The following is a 10,634-nucleotide window of genomic DNA, read 5'->3' on the forward strand; positions in this document are numbered from 1 at the left end:
CGGCCCTCTGAGTTGTTGAAGTCGAAACATACAGAACTAGAAAGCAGTCGAGGATATTTTTTAAACCCCCTTTTTTCCCATTCTGCTCTTAAAGGTGATTCCTAATCTTAGTATTTAGGAATCAATCTAAATCGCCCATTATAATCCTGTTGCCCCGGCCACATTGAGAATGGTCAGAAAGTTATAATTGAACTAAGAGCCATTGAGCCATTACAAACTAGAATGGCCAGAAAGTTATAATTGAACTAAGAGCCATTGAGTCATTACAACCTAGAGGGAGGCTGTTCAACCCATTGATTACACATTGGCTGTCTAGATCAATTCAGTCTTATTCCTCTGCATTGTCCCAGTAAACTTAAGTTTATTTCTGTGAATTGCCCATCCAATTTTCTTTTCAAATTATTGATCATCTTTCTTCCCCACTCTTGTAGGTAGCCGGTTCCTGTTCATTACCTCTTGCTGCATATACGGCCAGTACAATGGCACAGTGGTTAGCACTACTGCCTCACAGCACCAGGGACCTGGGTTCGATTCTGACCTCGGGTGACTGCCTTTATGGAGTTTGCACTTTCTCCCCGTGTGTGTGGGTTTCCTCCGGGTGCTCCGGTTTCCTCCCACAGTCCAAAGATGTGCAGGTTAGGTGGATTGGCCATGATAAGGATTGGCTAGTGTCCAAAGGGTTAGGTGGGGTTACAGGGATAGGATGCTCTTTCCAAGGGCCAGTGCAGACTCAATGAGCTGAATGGCCTCCTTCTGCACTGTAAATTCTATGATCTATCTTGACCAAACTCTTAAATGTTTCCCCTAATACTTGTTGGAACAGTTTTCTTTGTCTGCCTCACCTAAATTTGTCATAATCTTGTACACCTCTATCAAATCTCACTGCAACAAACTTTGCTCCAAGAGGAACAACCCCTGCTTCTCTAACTTAACTGTGCAGCTAGAATTCCCCATCACTGGAACCATTCTCCTCAGAAACTTTTTGGAACCTCACATCCTTCCTAAAATGTGGTGGCCAGATGTGAATGCAATATTTTATTTGTGACTTAACCAGAGTTTTATTATTATTTTTTTAAATGTTAAATTACTTTTTCAGAGTTACAAAGCCAGAGCTCAGAGTGTGGACAGGAGCAAACCCCTAATTCAGCTCCTTGCCTGCTCCAAAAACCAATTCAAATTCAAATTGAATCCAATTCATTGTCCCCACAAGAGAGACATACCAGAATTTAGCCAAAAAGCTGAGCAGATACTACACTTGATCTTAGCCAAAAGGCCGAGAAGCGATCTAACCAAAGTTTTATAAAGGTTCAGCATAACTTCCTGACTTCCACATTCAATACCTCTTCTTTTAAAGCCCATGATCCCATAAGCTTTGCTAGCTACTGTCTGAATATGTCCTGTCACTTTCAAAAATCTATGTACATGCACCTCCAGATCCTACTACCTCTGCGCAATTTTTAAAACTACACCAGTACGTCCTCAGATTGTGACCCCAGTTTTGGACACACCCACCATTGGGTACACCCTGCATCTACCCTGTCCAGTCCTATTAGAATTTTATAAGTTTCTATGAGATCCCCCTTCATTCTTCTGAGCTCCAGCAAATACAATCCTAACCAATTCAATATCTCCTTGTACGTCGGTACAAGCAAGCGGTTGAATAAACTTGGTTTGTTCTCACTGGAACGAAGGAGGTTGAGGGGCGACCTGATAGAGGTCTACATAATTATGAGGGGCATAGACAGAGTGGATAGTCAGAGGCTTTTCCCCGGGGTAGAGGGGTCAATTACTAGGGGGCATAGGTTTAAGGTGAGAGTGGCAAGGTTTAGAGTAGATGTACGAGGCAAGTTTTTTACGCAGAGGTTAGTGGGTGCCTGGAACTCGCTACCGGAGGAGGTGGTGGAAGCAGGGACGATAGTGACATTTAAGGGGCACCTTGACAAATACATGAATAGGAGGGATATGGACCCAGGAAGTGTAGAAGATTGTAGTTTAGTCGGGCAGCTGTTGGGCCACCCAACACAAAGGGCCTGTTCCTGTGCTGTACATTTCTTTGTTCTTTTGTTCTTTGTCTGTCCTGCCATCACAGGAATCTGGTAAACCTTCGCTGCACTCCCTCTGTAGCTAGAACATCCTTCCTCAGATAAGGAGACCAAAATTGCACACAATATTCCAGGTGTGGCCTCACCAAGGCCCTGTATAATTGCAGCAAGACATCCCTGCTACTGTAGTCAAATCCTCTCACAATGAAGGCCAGCATACCATCTGTTTTTTTTAAAATAATATTTTTATTGGTATTTTCAATTCACACACAGTATCACTTAACGTTTAATATTTACAGCACGTGTAGTTCTTATATACATATTGACATTGTCAGTCTTGGTGTGTCCTCCGCCCCCCCCCGCTTCCCTTCTCCCCGCCGACCCCTCCTTGGTATCCCCCTTTTTCGTTCAGGGTGTTCTGTCCTCTAGCTCCTATACTCTCCCTCCCCTTTATGTTTTCTGTTGCCTGCCTTGGGGGGGGGGGGGGGGGGGGGTTCCCCTCCCCCGTGCTTCTCCCTGTAGTTCCCCTAAGTTCCCTCCTCTCTTCCTCTTCCCCCCCCCTTCCCAGGGTTGTGTGTTCCTGTCTATCTTCTCCCATCTCCACTTTTTCCCCTAATTGCTGTTGGCTTTGAACAGGTCTTGGAACAGGCTGTCGAATTGTCCCCATGCTTTGAGAGAGCCTTCCTCCGACCCTCGGATGGTGTATTTGATCTTCTCCAAATGGAGAAACTCCGCCAGGTCTGCCAGACAATCTGCAGCTGTGGGTGGTGCTGCTGATCGCCAGCCGTGCAGGATTCTCTGGCTTGCGACTAGAGAAGCGAAAGCTAGGGCATCGGCCCTCTTCCCCATGTGTAGCTCTGGCTGTTCGGATACCCTGAAGATTGCCACTCTTGGGCACACTCCACCCTCACCCCCATAACCTTGAACATTGCCTCAGAGAAGGCTGTCCAGTTTGGGGCAGGCCCAAAACATGTGGGTCTGGTTGGCTGGGCCTATCTGGCACCGTTCACATTTATCCTCCACCTCCAGGAAGAACCTGTTTGTTCAGGTTCTGGTTAGGTGCACCACCTTCAACTGCATGAGGCTGAGCCTTGCACAGGACGAGGTGGAGTTGGCCCTGCTCAGTGCTTCGGCCCAGAGTCCCCAGCCCACTTCTGTCCCCAGTTCGTCTCCCCATTTTCATCTGGCTTTGTCCAGTGGCAGTCTCGTCTTATCCAGTAGCTGTCTGTAGATTTTCCCGCAGTTGCCCCCTTCCTTACTGTCTGTGTTTATCAGGTCCTCTAGTAATGTGGTCCCCGGGACCCTCGGGTATCCTACTGTCTCTGTGCGGAGGAAGTGCTTTACCTGTAGATGTCTAAGTTCCTGTCCTGTAGGTAGTTCCAGCTCCTCCGTCAGTTCACCCAGTGTCACTAGTCTGTCTGAGTTCCTGTCCTATTGGTAGTTCCAGCTCCTCCGTCAGTTCGCCCAGTGTTGCTGGTCTGTCCCCCATGTAAAACTCCCTGACTGCCAGCGTCCCCCCGCCCTGTCTCCATTTTTTGAAGGTGGTGGTCTAGCATGGCTGGTGGGAACATGTGGTTTCCGCAGATGGGGGCCATGGGGGACAACTCGGTCAGACGGAAATGTTCGACCCTCGATGTTGTGCCGAGCATTATCCGAAACCAAGATCAAGCTGTCCCACTCCCTGTCATTCTGGTGTGCTCCATGTGCCTATCCAATAACCACTTGAAAGTTCCTAAAGTGTCCGACTCGGCAGGATGTGTGTTTTGCTGGGGGGGATGAGAGCGCTGCGTGGCGAGTGGCTGGAGGGTCGTTTCCTTGCAGGAAGGTAATATTGTAAGTTTGGTATTGACAGGCCACCACTTTCTCCTAACCCCTCCCTCCACACACACACACACAAACACCATGATCATTCTGTCTATAGAACATAGAACATTACAGCGCAGTACAGGCCCTTCGGCCCTCGATGTTGCGCCGACCTGTGAAACCACTCTAAAGCCCATCTACACTATTCCCTTATCGTCCATATGTCTATCCAATGACCATTTGAATATGTTTTGGAAAAAAGCCTTGGGGATGAAGATTGGTATCAATCTGAAAAGGAAGAGGAACCTCGGCAGTACGTTCATTTTGATCGTCTGCACCCTACCCGCCAAGAAGAGCGGGAGCGTGTCCCATCTCTGTAGGTCCTTTTTGACTTCCACCACCAGGTTGGTCAGATTCCACTTATGGATCTGTGTCCAGTCCCGGGCTATTTTGATCCCCAGGTAGCAGAATTTGTTTTGGGCTAATTTGAACGTGAATCCCCCCCAGCTCTGTCCCTCCCCCATTTGGGTTCTCCGGGAATGCCTCGCACTTGCCCAGGTTGCGTTTGTAACCCGAGAAGGTTCCAAACCCTTTCAGAAGCTGTATGATTGTTCTCAGGCCTTCCTGCAGTTCCGAGACATAGAGGAGCAGGTCATCCGCATCGAGTGAGACTCTCTGCTCTCTGCCTTCCCTTTGGATGCCCTTCCAGCTTTTCACGTCTTGCAGAGTGATCACCAGGGGTTTGATTGCTAGGGCAAACGAGTGGGGACAGTGGGCATCCCTGCCTTGTGACTCTGTGCAACTGAAAGTATTCAGAGCTGGTGGTGTTGGTTTGAACGCTCACCTTGTGCAGTATTTTTACCCAGGAGGTGAATCCTGCCCCTAGCCCAAATCGCTCCAGTACCTCGAGGAGGTACATCCATTCGACTCTGTCAAAGGCCTTTTCTGCATCCAGGGAGACGATTACCTCTGGTGTTCTCTCCCTGGGGGGGAGGGGGGGGGGGGGGGGGGGGGCGGGGGTCATTATTACATTCATCAAGCGCCTGATGTTCGCAGTTAGCTGCCTACCCTTGACAAGGCCCGTCTGGTCTTCTGCGACCACTTCTGGTATGCAGTTCTCCAACCTTTTGGCCAGGACCTTCGCGAATATCTTCGCGTCCACATTCAGCAGTGAAATGGGTCAGTAAGAGTCGCATTCCGTCGGGTCCTTGTCCTTTTTGGGTATCAGCAATATAGTGGCCTGTGTTAGCATAGAAGGCAGGGTGCCCCTCGCCAGTGAGTCCGCGAACATGTCCCTTAGTTGTGGGGCCAGGGCCAGCGCAAATTTTTTATAGAAGTCCGCCGGGAATCCATCAGGTCCCGGCGCATTCCCCGCCTGCATGGAGCTGATATTCTCCATGATTTCTCCCAGATCTATTGGTGCTTCCAGTTCCCCCCGCCATTCTTCCCCCACAACTGGCATATCCAGTCCCTCAAGCAACTGTTTCATCTCTGCATCCCCATTGGGGGTTCGGAGGTGTACAGCCCTCAGTAGAAGATCTCAAATGCCCTATTGACCTCTTTTGATTCCGTTGCCAGTCTGCCGCTGCTGTCTTTTACCTGTGCTATTTCCCTCCTGGCTGCTTGCTTTCTCAGCTGGTGAGCCAGTAGGCGGCCAGTTTTTTTTCCGTGTTCATAGAAGGTCCCTGGTATCTGGCGGAGTTGAGAACAGGTTGAAGTCTATTTGTAGCTTTTTCCTCTCCACCAATCAGTTTTCTATCCATCTCAATACACACCGCCCAATCCCATGTGCTTTAATTTTACACGCTAATCTTTTATGCGGGACATTGTCATAAACTTTCTGAAAGTCCAAATACACCACATTCACTGGCTCCCCTTCATCAATTCTACTAGGTACATCCTCAAAGAATTCTGGTAGATTTGTTATGATTTCCCCTTCATTAATCCATGCTGACTCTGTCTGATCCTGCCACTGTTCTCGAAGTGCTGTCATAAAATCTTTGATAATGGTTTCTAGAATTCCCCCCACTACTGACGTCAGGCTTACTGGTCTATAATTAACTGCTTTCTCTTGACCTCCTGTTTTAAATAGTTGAGTTACATTAGCCACCCTCCAATCTGCAGGAACTGTTCCGCAGTCTATAGAATCCTGGAAGATGACCACTAATGCATCCACTATTTCTAGAGCCACCTCCTTCAGTACCCTGGGATGTAGATTATCAGGCCCTGGGGATTTATCAACCTTCAATCCCATCAATTTCCCCAACACCATTTCTCTACTGATATTGACCACCTTCAGTTCCTCCTTCTCACTAAACCCTGCATTCTCCAACATTTCTGGTGTTTTATTTTTGTCCTCATTTATTCATAGAATTTACAGTGCAGAAGGAGGCCATTCAGCCCATCGAGTCTGCACCGGCTCTTGGAAAGAGCACCCTACCCAAGCCCACACCTCCACCCTATCCCCATAACCCAGTAGCCCCACCCAACACAAAGGGCAATTTTGGACACTAAGGGTAATTTAGCATGGCCAATCTACCTAACCTGCACATCTTTGGACTGTGAGAGGAAACCGGAGCACCCGGCGGAAACCCACGCACACACGGGGAGAACGTGCAGACTCCGCACAGGCAGTGACCCAAGCCGGGAATCGAACCTGGGATGCTGGAGCTGTGAAGCAATTGTGCAAACCACTATGCTACCGTGCTGCCCTGTGTTTGTGATGTGTCATGAGAATGTCGCTTTAAGAAGTGTTTGGCTGCTCATATTACTGCAGTGATATCAGAGAGTGGGTGGAGTGGGCTGACTGTGAGCTTTTTACTTTTGTTTTAGGCTGTTTGCTGCAGGGTGTGTTTTAGTTTCGTTTTCAGTGTTGGAGCTGAAGCCAGACAGAGCAGGTATACTGCTGTTCTCTCTGCCATGAAAAGACTATCTCTTGATCATTTGGTGAATTCAGAATTATAAATGTTCTCAGTAGTGAATGTAAACCTAATGTGCTTCTGTTAAAAGGTGTTTCTTTTGTCTTCTGTATGTTGTTTGGGAAGTTATTAAGGATTACTTAGTGTTGTATTCTTTGGGGGTTGTATTTGAATTGATTGTTCTAAGATGTTTGTTCACTGTATGTTTTAAAAAGGTTAACTTGAGTTCATAGAGTAAACATTGTTTTGCTTTAAAAAATACTTTTCCATTTCTGCTGTACCACACCTGTAGGGTGGGCCGTGTGCTCCCCATACCACAATCTATTAAAAGTTGTGGGTCAGGTGAACTCCATGATACACTTTGGGGTTCTCTAAACCCTGGCCTACAAAAGATGTATATAAAAGTAGTCCTCGTACTGACCTTTGGATCCCTCCAGCCTGTAAACGACCATTTACCACAACTTGCTGTTTTCTGTTCTTCAGCCAATTTTTTATCCATGCTGACATTGATCCCCCGAATCCATGAGCCTCAATTTTGTTAACCAGCCTTTTATGCGGTGCTTTGTCAAACACTTAGTTCAAATAATAGACATCATCCCCTACATAACCTTTAATCTTTTCTTCAAAAATTCAGTTCGATTAATCAAGGCACAATGTGCTTTTTACACGTCTCTGCTGACTATCCTTGATTAACTCAAACCACACCTGTTGATTATTTCCTCCGATCATTTCTTCCACAACCTTATCCGCCACAGATGCGAAACTAACTGACCTGTAGATCCTAGGAATGTCCTCACACCCTTTCTTGAGTATGGGTGTCATATTTGCCACATTCCAAGCCTACAACACCTCCGCCTATCTAGGGGAGATTGGAAAATTTGGCAAGCCCATTCATTATCTCCAACCCTGTTTTCCTTAACACTCTGAAATACAAGCCATTTAGACTGGGCGACTTGTCAACTCTAAGCATGACAAATCTTTCCAGTACATTGTTCCTATTAATATTCACTCCATCCATTACCTCTACCTCATTGCTTCCACCGATATTTTGTCAGCATTCTCTTCCTTGGTAAATGTTAACACAAGATAGTCATTGAGTAGTCTTGTGGTGTCCTGCAGTTCTAAGTATTTATCGCCTTTTTGTCTCTAATAGATCCAACCCCATGCTTACTATCACATGCTGTAGAAGATTTTGGGGTGTCTTTCTATGTTAACTGCCATTCTATTCTCATATTCTCTCTTTACCAGTATTCCTTTCCTCCTTACTTCCCCATTCAATTTATTCGATTGGATCTCACTTGAAGAATTCACCTGACGAGAGTCATATACCCTCCTTTTTTGTTTCATCATATTATCTATCTCCTTCATTATCCAAGGAGCCCTGGCTTTGATTCCACTGCTTTTCTCTCTTGTTGGTTGGTGTAAACCTAGGCTGTATCTTAACATCTCTTCCTTAAAGATAACCCATTACTTTGTTGTATCAAAACAGATTACAACAAATAAACACCCAGGAAACATACTTCCCAGAAATCAACTATACAGTCTGTACAAATCATTCCCCCTTTTTCACCCTCCCCCTCCCCCTCCACCGCCCCTGCGACGAGCAGCTCCTCAAACACGGTCACAAACATCCCCCACCTTTTTTCAAACCCCTCTGCAAAGCCCCTTTACACCTTTTTTTATCTTCTCCAACCGCAGGAAATCGTACAGATTACCCAACCAAGCCACTACCCCTGATGGCGATGTCGACTGCCACTCCAGCAAAATTCACCGCTGTGCAATTAGAGAGGCAATGGCCATGACATCGGCCTTCTTCCTCTCCATGAGCCACGGTTTCTCTGAAACCCCAAATATCGCCACCAAAGGATCCGGGTCCACCTCCTCCTCCACTATCCTGGCTAAGACCGCGAACAGTCACACCAAAATCTTCCCAATTTTTCACAATATGTGCGCCCCCACCCACACCTCTCACACTCATCTGCTACCCCTGGAAGAACCCACCGAGTCATATGCACCCTGCGCGCCACCTTAAACTGTATCAGACTCATCCTTGCACAGGAGGAGGTCCTGTTTACCCTACGCAGTGCCTCACTCCATACTCCCCAATTGATCTCCCCTCCCAATTCCCCTTCCCATTTCTCCTTCACCACCCACTCGCCTCCCTGCTCCCCCAGCCACTTGTATATTTTCCCAATTCTTCCCTCCCTTTCCACATCCGGAAGCAGCAGTCGCTCCAGTAGGGTGTATCCTGGCAACCTAGGGAACCCCATCCAGACCTTTCACGCAAAGTCCCTAACCTGCAGATAATTGAACTCACTCCCCTTTGGCAGCTCTACCCTCTCTCTTAGCTCCTCCAGACAAGCGAACCATTCTGCCAAATATAGATCCCTCACCTTGACCAGCTCCACTTCCCTCCTCATCCTGTATACACTAACCATCCCTCCCCCAGCTCAAACCCATGATTCTCGCACAACGGTGTTAACACCGACAGCCCTTCCACCTTAAAATGCCTCCTCAACTGATTCCATATCTTCACCGTAGACTGCACTGTTGCTGTATAATAATGTTGGTGAACCACAAATCTTTCCTTTATATCGATCAAATGACCACACAACCAGTTAATTAGTTCAAAAGATGGTTTATTTACATACACAAGAGTTATCTCGACATGAAAACACAATATCTACTATGAGTTAAACTACACCTATCAGCTACAATAACCTACACTTAACTTCAGGGCGACCGGCACTGTGCAAATGGATAAGGCCTTTATCTGGATTTCACTTGGCTGGTTCGAAGAAAGTGGCCCTGTCTCTGCTGGGCTCATCCGTCAGGCAGCGATCGTTGGTCTTGAACTTAGCTGGCTGTTCCTGCTGCAATTGGGCTGGCACAGGCCGGATCCAAAAGAGACAGAGCACATGGCTGTGTCCTCTTTTATCCCTCTGGGATTTTGCGCTCTTTGGGGCGGTCCTTAACTTTGGACCCAATAGTTCAACAGGGCTCTGATCACTGTCTTCGATTTCGGCCAATAAAGGGGCGGGTGCCGTGGTGGCTGGGCGGGTCTTTAGCAGTCATTGACCTTGGCAGTTGGGCTTTCTGAGTAAGGGGAGTGGCGCCGATCAGTCTGTGGCTCTACCGGATGCTTGATTGGAATTCTATTGTCCTGGGAAAATGGGCCATTAAAATGCAAACGGGCGGGGGTTTCGATCAGGTCTGGTTACCTGTGTCTCGGATACACATAGGCTCTGTATCTGTCTGAGTCCTGGGTTGGCCATAATTCCCATGGTCCTTTGCAGGTGGCCATCTTAGATGGCTACATTCTGTCTTCTTGACCCTGAACGCGAAGTGGGGTGGATCACACTATTGATCCCTGTTCATCCTTGGTGGCCCGGTCACCCATGGTCAAGGCAAGGTTCTACTCTACTATGGTTTGGGACATTTACCCAATATTTCATTAATACATCCATAAATTAATTCATCTCTAACGGTTACTATAATGAGGTCTCTATGAAACATTTAATTTATCCGCACAGTTGATCTCTAGCTAACACTATCTAAGCTACTTTCATGCTGCTGGTGGATATCAAAGAACTTATATACAGTACAAATTTTAAAACAGCAGCATCACATTTCTACTTGATCCGAATAAAGTTAAAGAGGTACATGGTTTATTTTTAGCAGCGATTGTTACATGAGTTCATTTTGTTGAATTCCAAAGGAGGGGGCTCGGACTGTGTATATCGGGGAGCGGGAGGCTTTTGCTCGCCATTTACGGAGTCTGAATGACACTGCAGATTATTGCAATTGCTAGAAAGGCCTCTTCTATGTATGAAAGGGGGATCCATTTGGCAATGTTTTCGCACCAAGTGGG

At 47.1% G+C, this 10,634-nt stretch overlaps 1 pseudogene; it reads right to left on the reverse strand.

Annotated features, from left to right (window-relative positions):
* Positions 1-1,074: 1,074 nt before the first annotated feature.
* LOC140394621 (U2 spliceosomal RNA) lies at positions 1,075-1,285 on the reverse strand (annotated as a pseudogene).
* Positions 1,286-10,634: the final 9,349 nt, after the last annotated feature.

The sequence above is a fragment of the Scyliorhinus torazame genome, chromosome 17 (assembly GCF_047496885.1).
Source record: "Scyliorhinus torazame isolate Kashiwa2021f chromosome 17, sScyTor2.1, whole genome shotgun sequence".
Lineage (NCBI taxonomy): Eukaryota > Metazoa > Chordata > Chondrichthyes > Carcharhiniformes > Scyliorhinidae > Scyliorhinus > Scyliorhinus torazame.